Source organism: Artemia franciscana, chromosome 16 (assembly GCF_032884065.1).
Source record: "Artemia franciscana chromosome 16, ASM3288406v1, whole genome shotgun sequence".
Taxonomy (NCBI): Eukaryota; Metazoa; Arthropoda; class Branchiopoda; order Anostraca; family Artemiidae; genus Artemia; species Artemia franciscana.
In genome coordinates, this window is record NC_088878.1 from 29,025,887 (window position 1) to 29,041,099 (window position 15,213).

Consider the following 15,213-nt stretch of genomic DNA (forward strand, 5'->3'; position numbering starts at 1 on the left):
AAATAAAAGAAAACTAACAAAAAGGACAAAAAATAAAAACATTTAAAAAACTAAAAGAAAACTAAAAACTAAAGGAAAACTAAAAAAAGGAAAAACAAAAAAAAACTAAAAAGAAAAAAACTAAAAACAACTAATATAAAAACTAAAAAAATGCAAAAAATCTTAAAAAGAAAAAAAAAGAAGAAACTAAAAAAAGAAAAAACTAAAAAAGAAAAAAAAATGGAAAAACTAAAAAAAGAAAAACTAAAAAAAAACTAAAGAAAAGAAAAAAAAGAAAAAAACTAAAAAAGAAAAAAAGGAAAAAAACTAAAAAAGAAAAAAAAGAAAAAAAGGAAAAACTAAAAAAAAGAAGCTAAAAAAAGAAAAAGCTGAAAAAAGAAAAAAATGGGAAAAAAAGAAAAAACTAAGCTCAATGGCAATCATTTAAAAAAACAGATTTCAGTTCTTTTCCATTTTCTCTACCACTCTATATTAATTAAGTATTCAATAATACAATCTTTATTAACACTTATAAGCAGTACATTGGCTTTGATACTCTCTTTCGAATTCGAAGGATGAAAGGGACTCTGGGCATACTGATACTACTAGATCTACTACTTCTGCTACTGCCACTGTTACTACAACTGGGGCTACGGGTATTAAGGTGACACAAAGGGAAATCTGAACTAACCAAAATGCAGTATGTTAATGCTATTGCAGAAGCTAAGAGCATCAAAGTAAAAACTTTAGGGAATATTGAGGGGACAAATTAAATCTAAACCCACTATTTTGATGCTGGTGGTCAAAAGGGAGTAACAGCTATATACCAGGAACAGCTTAGAGTATTAAGTTGAAAATTCTAATGTATGTGGACGGCGATGTTGAACCAACCAAAAGGCACTATGATCAACCTACTACTTCTAATGCTTCTACTACTACTAAGGCTAAGGGTATTAAGGAACAATTTCTTGGAAATGTTGAAGAGGACATTACATAACGTGTTATGTGCATGCAAGCTGTCAAAAGGGTATATCAGCATTATCTTGGGAACAGCTTAGAGTGTTAAGTTGAAACTTTCAGAGCTTGTTTGCGGATATTCTGAATTAATGAAAAGGTATACTATTACTAATAGCAGCTGTTACTGAGGCCAATGGCATTAAGATGAAACTTTCAGGAATGCTTTGGAAGATATGGGATTAAATGAAAACACACTAATTGCTGTTTCAGGAGGTATATGCAATGGAAAATGCCTTGTTGCTACTGAATTAAGTATCAACGTAATTGAAGGAAAAATAATTCATGAAGGATAGCTAGAAAGGAAGTTTTTGGTATCTATAACGTCTCGCGAAATTATACAAAATGATGAACGAATCCAAACAGCTAAAGCAAAAGGCATTGGAAAAATTGTTCAAGGTTATGATGAACTAAATGAAGCGCAAAGATATTTTCGGTTGGAAGAGGTGTGACAACGAGCATCACGACAGATTACAAATGAAAATGGTTTGAAAAACCAGGAATGTCCCCTTTTGTGCCTGGGAATCAGCATCAACGGTGTCTTGTTCTTGCTCCGCTGCTAGATTAGTGTAAAGACAGGTCAAAATCTCCAATACTTTAAATTAGGTCGCATACATAGTTTTAGTAGTCATCAATCAAGGTTAGAGTAAGCAATTAAAGAACCTAGTTGGTTCTGAACCTAGTTGGTACAGAACCAGTCTGCTAGTTTTTCCATCCCGATAAATATATCAATATAAGTAGAGATAAAAATTACTCTAAGATATTTTGGTCAGATTACAGAATAATAGGACCGAAATAATGTTAAAAAAATCGTGATTATAGCGGTGGATACAAGAGACGAACATGGCCCATAGTAACCAGAAAAATTAGTCTGAAAACACTAAAAATGGTGTTAGAATCGAAACAAAAAGTACACCATTAGAATTGCCTTGACCAAAAACGCTTTACAGTAAACCTATAGCCCTTTGTCTTGAACAACAAGTTAAATCCATTTTTAGTTCAAAAACAAGGAAAGTAGCCGCAACCACGAAATTCTGCATCAGAAGGGTCTTTTTCCTTCTTTACGGCTACCTGGGCACTGGAACATCATAGACAGCTGTTTCATGGCTCATTTAAAAGAAATTGCTAAAAGTAGTGCCTTTTGTAAGTAATAAAAAAAAAAAACATCTAAAATAAAGTTGATTTTTTGCAGAAAACATTTTTGCATACAAGCTTTTAAAATGACAAAATTACAAGGAAAGGGAAAACCAGACAATGCACTTTGCGTATTTACAAAAACTAGGGGAAATAATCGTACTTCCCACGCTAACAGAACTATGCAGGCCAATGAATTTGACTTTTTTTTTCGAATTATCTTAAATTAGCAAAGCTATCGGAATGCGTTATTATTACCGATATTCTAATCAATCCAGATTTAGTATTGTTTTATTGTCAAGTGAAATCAATTTTTGTGATCTGACTGTCAATTTGACAGTTCACTTGCAGAGCAATATGGTATGGAGAAAAACAGAAAGGGGGGCTCTACTTTTGATTATTGATGGCTTTCCAGCGACAAAAGATGACCTTGTCCTTTGGCTTTAATCTAAAACGAGTAGATCCAAGGTACGGACTGCTAGGTACAAGAACGAGCAATTCTAAGATGTAACCTGACTCAGTGCAAAAACAAGGTAGGTCCTGACTGGGTACAAAGAATAGTCTTGTACAAAGTCTTATCTCTGGAATTCCAATCTCAGTGCAAAACGAGCTAAGTCCTGAATCTGTGCAGAACCAAGCCAAGTCTTGAATTGTTTAAAAATTTAGGAAATGTTTGGAAGCATGTTAAAAAAGCTTGTTTCTATTACAATTGTTTTACAAACAGCGTATAAAACTGTAAATGCCCGAGATTTTGGATTTAACAAGAGAGCAATACCTAAAACAAGTAAAATTGAATGTACAAAGTAAGTGTAACGTACGAATATAACAAGCAGATTTGTTATGAATAAATAAAGGAAACCTAAAACCAACAAAAGTTGAAATAATAATCTAGCCAAACTTAGGATGGACAGAAGTTGTCATGGTTACTGCACTTGCTGCAATCTAGTAAAAGGTATCCATAGCCCATAGTAACCAAAAGTTGAAAAGCGCGTTTTAAAATAAAACTGCCTAATGATAAAAAATTGTCATCTAACACTGAATCAGGAATGGTAACTATTATGTCGGTTAATCGGAAAAGTAAAAGTTTATAACGAAAAGAAATTGATGTTGATTTCGAAAAAAGCCTAAAACACCTCAAAAGTGGCGTCAGATCGACATGAAAAGTTCACTTTTGGAATCAAGATGGTCAAAAACTTTATGCAGTCTCCCACCTTGAACCACTAGGAAAATCACCGTTTTGGATGGATAGCGCTGATGTCTCCTTTTTTTCTTTTCTACCAGGGCTAACGGTTTACTACAACATAATAAGATGTTCAATGGCTCATTTTAAATGAAATTGCTACATATAGTAACTTTCGTAGTTCAAATAAAATAATTTTTAGAAAAAGACAATTTTTTTACTAAATTTTAGACTGACTCTGCTGCCTGATTGCCTGTGGTTCGTCTAAGAAAGAAAAAAGCCATATGCTTTTCTTGTGCGATCGACAAAACACGACAGTTTTACCATTATTCTATACCTAAGAATTCACTCCATCCATCTACCGGGTTGCTTTTTTAAAATTATATGTTAAAGAGCGAACTATAATATTAAGAAGTTAAAGAAGTAACACTATATTAAAGAAGTAACTGAAATACTAAAATCAAATGCTTTAAAGAGTGGCTTTGATAAACCTGATTTGTTAATGCAAAAATATTTGTAGCTTGTCTGCAACAACCCTACTCTTTGAATCGAAACTAAAAAATTACCTGATTAAAAAAAAAAAAAAAAAAAAAAAAAAAAAAAAAAAAAAAAAAAAAAAAAAAAAAAAAAAAAAAACTATATAAAGGATCGGTATAGTTCAACATATTTTGGAATTACATAATTTTCCTCAGTATCATGGGTGTAGAGATATCTAAAACCTAGTAAACAACAAACCATACATAGTAGGTAACCTAGCCCATAGTAACTGAAATATTAAAACACGATAAACACGCTTATCCTGTGACAAGATAATATAACATTGTGGTGGTAGCAGTAACTGCAAAATAGTAAGAGACAAATACGTCCCATAGTTGCAAAAATAGCCCGAAACTCCTAAAAATGATTAAGAACACAAAGAGCACGATCATAACCGCCTTGTCCGAATCCGATGAATAACGAGATTGTCGTCTCCTCAAATCCTCTAAAGGCAAAGTTCCATATTATGATAGAATTAGCTCGTCTTTTATGTATTAAATAAATAAAAATATATTTTTTTTTTTACATTGGAAGTAAGGAGCTACAGAAGTAACGGAACAATTCAAGAAAAATAATTCAAAAACAGATAAAGATGGGGGGAGGAAAATATGATTGATCAATACTTGGTGGATATTATAAAGTAAAAATTCAATACTTTTTTGTTATTTTCTTTGTACAGCCTAGGGCTATATGAAACCATTAGAGATGGGACTTGGATGAATGGTGAAAATGCAAACCGAACCATGTGAGGAAGCAAAAAATCTTTTTGTTCTAGCATGCCTGCTTCTGCAGAGGTCCAATTCTGGACCTTTACCTCATGTGAAGAAGAACAGTGTAAAGCGGGACAGAACTCTGCGGCACATGTGTCACTCCGAGGATGAACACTAGGCCTCATAAAGCAGGAAACTACTCGAGTTTCTGGTCGACCATTAGTTCAGAAAACAGATTAACATCTACTTGGAAAAAATGGGGCTGGGTCTAGCGCTATATCATGGAATTAGAGAGGGGTACACCGAATGCGACTCTGAACACCGAATTCAAGTTCAAGGTCAACTTTTCATTTATTCAACTTAAAAAATACAAGAACAGTATTATTCCCCAACAGAGAGCAGAGCTCCTAAGGCTGGGACAGTGCAAAAACATAGAAAAAAACATCAACATCTCATTGTAATAATGATTCCAAAATTTAACACGGCGAAAGACAAACAAAATAGAAAAAACTTATAAAAGAGAAGTAATAAAGAAAAGTAAATAAATAAATATCGGGCAGGAGGGGCGTGGGAGGCCATCCCAGACACAGGGACAGAAAAACAAAACGTACAAATAAGAAGATCAATTAATTTAATTTTCCATCATCACTGGTGAATAATCAAAAATTTAGCAAACAATGTTTAATATTTGCTTTTTTAAAGTTAGTAGAGATTTTTGGGATGGATCAAGCAGAATTTTATCATTCAGCTTATAATTGTTAGCAATGAAGGGTATTTGGTACCTAATCGAAAACCTTGACGTTTCAGAACTTACAAAAGGAATTCGGTACATCCCAGATCTCCGACAATCCGAACGAGGAAGTAAAATTAACAGAGATTTGTCATAGAAATAATTTTTAGAATTTTGGATTTGAAAATGCCATATGGAAGTATTTAATACTCGAATGTCCTGTGGTGGCGCAGTGGATTTGACCTTAGCTTGGTAATACGGGACCCGGAGATCGAATCACGCTGCTGGAATGCACTGCAGGGCCGACGCAGGGACCTTAGTAGTCAAGAAGTGTCGTTAATTCTTAAATAAATAAATAATATTCGAATATCATTTAAATCTAACAAATTTAAGAAGAGGAATAATGTTTCAGTTTCCGAAACATTTTCAAGTTTTGAAGGTCGGTGTAAGAAATTTCCAAGTATTCTTATTGCCCTATTTTGTGGTACCTGTAATGGTTTTATATGCTTCCAAAATGTATGAAGATATACAACTGAGCAGTAATCCAAATAAGAAGTAATTAGAGAGTGGTAAATTATTTTTAAAATGGTAATAGGGAAAATATTCTTTACACGATACATCGACCCAATATTTTGAGCAAGTTTTAATCTTGAATACTCAATATGATTATGAAATGACAGAAGGGGATCAATAAAAACTCCTAAATAACGATATGATTGGACCCTACAAATTTTTTGGTCACCAACCTGAAGCTCCTGACAAGAAATCTGTCGAGTGGCATGTTTTCAACGACCAAAAACCATAAAATTAGTTTTTGTAAAATTTGGAACTAGATTATTGGAAACAAACCATCGATTTACTGAGGTAACACTTATAGTCAGATTTTCGATCAATGTCAATGAATCCCTCGCGTTAACTGTTATAGCTGTATCATCTACAAATAAAATTGCATGGCTAATATTCTCATGCAATCCTCGTGGAAGATCTATATATATAAAAATAAGTTGTCTGTCTGTGTGTCTGTCTGTGGATCAGGTGACGTCATGTTTCTGTGTTGACTGACGTCATGAAATTAGTTGTCGTCATTTTGGCTTTGACGGTGACGTCATTCAAGATATTTAAGACATATGTTCACGTAGAAATCTATTAATGTTTAAGTTTACAATGACTGATGAACTTACCATGGCAAAAGCCGATGAAGATGCTCAAAGAGTCTATGCCAAAAAACTTGCTGCTGATAGAGAAAGTCAGAAAAGAAAGCGTGCCGAGGAATCAAAAGAACAGCAAGGAAACAGGCTTGAGGCTGAAAGAGAAAGAAAGAACAGAAAGCGTGCCGAGGAATCAAAAGAACAGCAAGGAAACAGGCTTGAGGCTGATAGAGAAAGAAAGAACAGAAAGCGTGCCGAGGAACCAAAAGAACAGCAAGGAAACAGGCTTGAGGCTGATAGAGAAAAAAAGAACAGAAAGCGTGCCGAGGAACTACCAGAGCAACGCGGAAGCAGACTTGCTGCTAAAAGAGAAAGTGAAAAAAGAAGGCGTGCCGAGGAATTACAAGAACAGCAAGAAATCAGGCTTGCTGCTGATAGAGAAAGTAAGAAAAGAAAGCGTGCCGAGGAATCACAAGAACAGCAAGAAATCAGGCTTGCTGCTGATAGAGAAAGTAAGAAAAGAAAGCGTGCCGAGGAATCAGAGCAACCTGAAAGTTATCGCCTGGCATTCAGGTACAACCCAGTCGATGATTATAGCTTGAGTAGATGTGTTCAAATCGGGACAATGTCTAAAATTTGTCCCTATTGCAAGGCCTTGAAATTCAATGGTGAAACAATGGGAATGTGTTGCGCCTCAGGAAAAGTTAAACTTCCTCTATTGGCTGCACCACCAGAGCCATTGAAGACGAATGAATGCTTGCCTGAAAAATTCTAATTTATGGGCACACGTAAAAATATTAAAATTAACTACAAATATGCGTGTCCGATTGCAAAACGATGACTCTGGTCAAACATTTTCAGATCAATTGCTGACAATTGGAAACGGAAAGCTCCCAGTAGACTCAATTTCAGGACGTATACAACTACCTGCTGATTTCTGTAATTTAGTGACGTCCAAATAGAGAAAGTAAGAAAAGAAAGCGTGCCGAGGAATCACAAGAACAGCAAGAAATCAGGCTTGCTGCTGATAGAGAAAGTAAGAAAAGAAAGCGTGCCGAGGAATCAGAGCAACCTGAAAGTTATCGCCTGGCATTCAGGTACAACCCAGTCGATGATTATAGCTTGAGTAGATGTGTTCAAATCGGGACAATGTCTAAAATTTGTCCCTTTTGCGAGGCCTTGAAATTCAATGGTGAAACAATGGGAATGTGTTGCGCCTCAGGAAAAGTTAAACTTCCTCTATTGGCTGCACCACCAGAGCCATTGAAGACGAATGAATGCTTGCCTGAAAAATTCTAATTTATGGGCACACGTAAAAATATTAAAATTAACTACAAATATGCGTGTCCGATTGCAAAACGATGACTCTGGTCAAACATTTTCAGATCAATTGCTGACAATTGGAAACGGAAAGCTCCCAGTAGAATCAATTTCAGGACGTATACAACTACCTGCTGATTTCTGTAATTTAGTGACGTCCAAAAATGAATTGATTGAAAAAGTATTTCCGAATATTCTAAAAAATTATAAAAATAATAAATTGCTAAGTGAAAGAGCGATTCTCACACCCAAAAATATAGACGTCCACGAAATCAACAATATTGTTTTGACCAAGATTCGAGACCAGGCAGTCCTTTACAAGTCAGTCGACACAGTTTTGGAACCAAATGAAGCGGTTAATTATCCATCTGAATTTTTAAATTCCATAGATCTTTCAGGGTTTCCACCACACGTGCTACAACTAAAAATAGGCGTACCAATAATACTTTTAAGAAATATAAACCCACCAAAGCTTTGCAATGGCACTCGACTTGCCGTAAAAAAAACAATGGAAAACCTAATAGAGGCCACAATCTTGACAGGGCCTTTTGAGGGTGAGGCTGTTCTTATTCCTCGCATTCCCATGATTCCAACGGATCTGCCTTTTCAATTTAAAAGATTGCAATTCCCAATTCGATTAGCATTTGCAATCACCATTAACAAAGCTCAAGGTCAATCATTAGAAAAATGTGGTATAGATCTTAATACTGATTGTTTTTTCCCATGGACAATTGTACGTTGCATGTTCGAGGGTCGGTAAACCTGACAATCTATTTATATGCAGCGACAATTGGACAGCGAAGAATGTTGTATATTCGCAAGTTTTACGCAGTTAATTTGTATTGTATCTATCTATCTATCTATCTATATAAAAACGAGTTGTGTGTATGCATGTTTGTTTGTTTGTAAAAAGAGCGTTTGCATATGATGTCATTATTAGTACATACGGCTTTGTATATGCAGAGACAATGGGAAAGCCAAGAATGTTGTATATTCGCAATTTTTACGTAGTTTAACTCCTGCAGACGAAATGAATGCTTGCCTAAAAAATTCTAATTTATGGGCACACGTAAAAATATTAAAATTAACTACAAATCTTGACTCTGGTCAAACAGTAGACTCAATTTCAGGACGTATACAACTACCTGCTGATTTCTGTAATTTAGTGACGTCCAAAAATGAATTGATTGAAAAAGTATTTCCGAATATTCTAAAAAATTATAAAAATAATAAATGGCTAAGTGAAAGAGCGATTCTCGCACCCAAAAATATAGACGTCCACGAAATCAAAAATATTGTTTTGACCAAGATTCGAGACCAGGCAGTCCTTTACAAGTCAGTCGACACAGTTTTGGAACCAAATGAAGCGGTTAATTATCCATCTGAATTTTTAAATTCCATAGATCCTTCAGGGTTTCCACCACACGTGCTACAACTAAAAATAGGCGTACCAATAATACTTTTAAGAAATATCAACCCACCAAAGCTTTGCAATGGCACGCGACTTGCCGTAAAAAAAAACAATGGAAAACCTAATAGAGGCCACAATCTTGACAGGGCCTTATGAGGGTGAGGCTGTTCTTATTCCTCGCATTCCCATGATTCCAACGGATCTGCTTTTTCAATTTAAAAGATTGCAATTCCCAATTCGATTAGTATTTGCAATCACCATTAACAAAGCTCAAGGTCAATCATTAGAAAAATGTGGCATAGATCTTAATACTGATTGTTTTTCCCATGGACAATTGTACGTTGCATGTTCGAGGGTCGGTAAACCTGACAATGTATTTATATGCAGCGACAATTGGACAGCGAAGAATGTTGTATATTCGCAAGTTTTACGCAGTTAATTTGTGTTGTATCTATCTATCTATCTATCTATATAAAAACGAGTTGTGTGGATGCATGTTTGTTTGTTTGTAAAAAGAGCGTTTGCATATGACGTCATTATTAGTACATACGGCTTTGTATATGCACAGACAATGGGAAAGCCAAGAATGTTGTTTATTCGCAATTTTTACGTAGTTTGAAACACATATATAAATCTATCTATATTCACAGGTGGGACACAGGGACACAACTACAATGGCGCATAACTAATATGGCGCGTAACGACTTACGCGCGCGGGGGGGGGCTTGGGGGGGCGCGAAGCGCCCCACCAACTAGGTGTTGGGGTGGCGCGAAGCGCCACCCCAACAGCTAGTCATTAATATAAATCAAAAATAGAAGTGCATTTAATAATGAGCCTTGGGGGACACCATTATCAATAAGACTTTTTAAATTAGTCATTTTTCCACCGACATCTACCATGATTTTGCGTCCGCACAGGTATGGTTTAATAATTTGTAATCCTTTCCCTCTTATGTCGGAATTTATCATTTTGTTAAGAAGAATTTCGTGATTTAAAGTGTAAAATGCTTTTTTTATATCATAGAAAACAGTAGCCACATGGAAATCATCATCTGAACAATCATTTATTTCTAATGAAAGAGCTGCAACTGCGTGCTCTGTCGAACGGTTTGCCCTAAATCTAAATTGATATTTGGTAAAGAAATTTATTTTATCTAAATAGCTAGAAATCCTTTCTTTTAAAATTTTTTCAAACACTTTAGATAATGGTGATAAAATTGCAATTGAACGATAATTACTTACATCAGATTTATCGCCTTGTTTATACAACGGAATTACTCGGGCAATTTTCCATCAACTAGGAAATATACCTGAATTGATACTCAAATTGAAAATGTGGACAAGTGGTTCAAAAATAACTCCGGCAATACTATTTAACAAATTTGTTGATAATTCATCATACCCCACTGAATTGCCGTTTTTTAAATTTCTGATAATCTTATGGAATTCTGCAAAACTAACAGGGGCCAGAAACATGCTCGTACATTCATTGGGGGTAAATATTCTTTATGCGACCTGTAAGGGGACAAATCTATTCCTGCTGAAACAATTGCTTGACCAACACCAGCAAAATAATCACTAAACATATTAGCAATATCTTACGGTTCTCTAATTTCTACACCATTTATATTAATTAATACCTCAGGATGTGATAACTTTTTATTTTTTCCAATTTTATCCTTAATTATATTCCAAGTTTTTCGAGAAGAATCAGAATTCTTAAATGAATTTTCCTAATACACTCTTTCATTTTCTCTAAGAATCCTTACTAACAGATTCTTATAGTTTTTAAAACGTATTATATTTATTTCAGTGGGATACTTCGTTTTAATTTTATATAAACGATATTTTTCATTAATAGACCTCAAAAGTGATGCATTTACCCATCGTTTTCTTGGTGTTCGCCTTTTTCCTTTCAGATTTCTATACGAGCAAAATTTATCAAGCTTTTCAGTCAATATATTATAAAAACTATCTAAGGATTTATCTGGATCCATTTCATCAATTACTGAACTCCACCCTACGTCACCGAGTGCTTCTTTTAATTTTAACAATTTTTTTCCCCAAAGTCTCTTCGCTTTGTTGACTTCTTTTCATTGTATGGGAAATATAGTGAAAAATCAGCCATAAGTATGCAGTGATCAGATGAATCATCAGGAATGACATATGTACTAACAGCACTTTCAGGTGAAAAAATATTATCAATTAGTAAATATGACGTATCAGTTATTCTGGATGGTACAAGACATGCAGGATATAATCCATGATATAGCGGACATTCTAAAAACCTCGAAGTGTTACAGTCTATTCTGATTAGCAGAAACAAGGTTCACTAAGTCAATATTAAAATCTCCCATAACTAGATAAGAAGTATTAAGACTAGCTAATTTATCCAAGAATTTTTCAAAACAATTCCTAAATTCTATCTGTCTAGCTGACGGACTACGGTAAATAACTGCGATTAAAATATTCTTATTATTTGGAAAAAACATTCAACAACACAAAATTCAAATAACATTTCAATATTCATTGGCAAAAAATCTAGTCTTGCACGGGCTGGTATGCAACTTTTAATTAAAACGCCAAGACCACCTTTCTTTTGCATACTCCTCCCAACATGAAACAATTGATAACTGTCCACATGAACACTTTCAATTGAAAACTCATCTAAAAAAGTTTTGCATAAACCGAATATATCCGTATCAGATGTCGATAGAAAAGAGTCAATTGTATCCCTTGCAGTCCTCCAGCCCCGGCAATTCCAAAACGATATCCTCCTTGTTCTAGAATTTTTCTTTACCAATCCATTCAAAAATAAATATTGATTTTTTGGTATATCTAAAATGCTGCTATTATCTTCATTATCACTAGCTACAATATTTTGGAAAACTGAATGAAACAAAAGAGAATCTCGCTCAAATTCTTTTAACCTTGATGATGGAATTCCATCACTATCTCTATCCATTATCAAATATTACAACCATGTCAAAAATAAGCACACCACGACCCATGCTCCCAACAAACAGAAATAAAAGGTAACAGACACAGAAACAACTAAGAAAAGAAAAATAAATGTTTTCATTCTAAGGCAAATTCTTTCTATATTATACCGCTATTCATAAAGATCTCTATGTGCTTCAATACAAGCAGTAAAAAAAAGATAACTAAAGAGAAAGAATAGTAATAAATATATAGAGCAACAAAAATTAGTGAGAAGATACATAAAAAACAGATAAATACGAGACAAAACATGATTAAACACTTCCTACTTGTATATTTAAAAACATACTAATAGGGCGCTTTACTATTAGACGATATGATTTTATTTCACTGAAACATCACTTGGATAACTATGATGTACATGTCCTCGGGCGTTCGGAAAGTCGTCAAACTCTGGTATGCTTTCACTAAATGAATATTTTGTAATTGAGCCATCAGGTCTTTTCACAAACAAGTTTGTCTGAATCCCCTTTGATATCCATGCCTCATATCTAGGAATCTTCCGCAATTTATCCCGTTTCGCTAAAATCAGCTTACGTATTTTACGAATTTCGGCTGGCACTCTCACTATAGCTATAACACTATAGTGTATACTATAATACTATAGTGATAGTGTTTGTCATACTCAAGCATGGACAGCTTTATGCCAGAGAGGAGTAAATCCGTCGGTAATTCACGTGCTTCAGTTTTGGTACTCCCATTCTAACCTTTGCCTTAAGTCATTAGATAATTCTTATTTTGGTCATATCCCTGTTCGTTGCGGTGTAAGACAAGGGGGAGTTCTTTCGCCGTATATTTTTAATGCTTGTATTGAAAATGTACTATCAAAAATATCGACTACGTGCCTACTAGGACCATCTGATATCTCCATCTGGCTTATGCGGATTACCTTCTTCTGATTAGTCAAACTGAGTCTGGTCTTGCCCTTTCAATGAAGTCAGTTACTTCTGCTTTCCGAGATATCGGCCTGTACCTAAATATTGACAAGTGCGAGTTTCTTGTTTTCATCGGTAATAATTGTTCAGAATCACTATACTGCTGTGGTTTTAGTATTCCTCGTGTTAAATCGTTTTGTTGGCTTGGTATAACAGTTTGCGATTCTATGAATTCTCTCCGGTCTCGTGCTGTCAAAGATATTAGTGATAAGCTGAGGCTCGGTTTCTCTAAGATTGTAGCAAATCGTGGACACTATAGGAGAAGAGCGCTAACTCGGCTTTACTCAAATTTTTGCGATCATTCTCTACTCTTCTGTTCTGGTATTAGGCCACTTCTGTTGACTGGTGATCTAAAACGTATTCGTATAAATTATTACCGGTACTACAAATTTCTTTTATATCTACCTCGTTCTTACCGGAATACAAAACTGGTTAAAAAGTATTGTGCGACAGATATTACTCGTGCTTTCAAAAAATTATCTGCCAATCTAGCTATTGAAGCGATTTATAGGCTAGGATGTTTTCATTGCTTTATCCGTCTTTTTTCTGTATGTGATTAAATTTGTTTCTTGTATTACTTTTGCTGTTTTTCTTTTGTATTTTACTCCACTTAACCTCTGTTTTTGTAAAGTGGGTGATAAATAAATTATTATTATTATTATTACTAATAGACAAGTTGCTATTATTTCCATAAAATGTCTTGTTCTTAAGCTTGCTGGCATTTTTTGTAATAGATTAAATAAATAAATAAAAAAATTTTAAAACTTTCATTTTAATTTATTTTATTTTATTTATTTTATTTTATCTATTTTTATTTGTTTTATTTATTTTTATTTAAAAATTTACGATTTCTGTCATATTGCGAGATTGTAAAATTTACTTCAGGCAATTCTAATCCATGGCGAACAACTTCTGTGAATAAAGCTTTAGCGTTATCAATATCCTCGCAAACTGCATTCCATATGATGATATTATTTTTTAACTTTGCGGCTTTCAATTTCACAGTCCAACACATTCAATCTTCATTTTTTCTTTTTAACTTTGTTAATTCATCAGTACAGGTTTATAATTGCAAATTGAGGCAGGACGTATCATCTTCAATTTTTCAAATTTTCAATTCACTATTAACCATCTTATTTTTAAGAAGCGAATGTTCTATTAATAGATTATCGACCCTGGGTTCCAATGGAATTAAGAGCATAGGAATTAAGTATATTAAGACGGAAAAAATGGTCGACCTCAAAATTGGCCAAGGGTTTTGAGTCCTACCTTGAATGGAATTAGCTATTCGGCACATCATAGCCATTATACTGACCAAATTATTGCAAATTTTTGGGGGTTTTCTTTTAATGACCCTGGTGTATTTCAGCCGTATATCTTTAAATGAGTTTTTGTATGCAAAATCGTTTGATGAGTTTAAAAATTCTGTTAGCACATGGCCGCCTAACTTTTTTGAAAATAAGGATGACCTTATCTCTGCATCAAAAATTTCCCCAAAATAGTAGATTAACACAGCTTATGACGGGTCATAGTAGATTCCTTCATTTTTTAAGTAGGATCGGGAAAGCTGACTATGTGCTAATATCCAAATATTAATACGTATTACTAAATATCCAACAGTTCTTGAAATAATGTTTTCAGCATTGAATGAGTATCCAAAAGTTCTTGAAATAATATTTTCACATAAATCCACACAGAGGTCTTATATGCGTCTAACTCTGACAAGAGCATTGAATGAAGTAGAAACTTTTTGAATATAGGCCTCATAAAGCGGGAAACCACTCGAGCTAAGGAATAACATCTTCTTGGAAAAAAATGGGATAGGGTCTAGCGGTATATCATGGAACTAGGGGTGGGGGATATACTAGATGCAACTCTGAACACCCAATAAGTAGAAAATTTTTGAATGTAATAAAGTAAGTTTTTTTTTTATTATCTTGTTTATTATTTTTATTATTGTTTTTTTATCTTTATTATTTTATTATATTATATATATATATATAATAATATGTATAATATATATAATATATATATATAATAATAATATATGTAATATTACATAATATCCTGTAATATATTACAATATACAATGTATTATATATATTATATGATGTA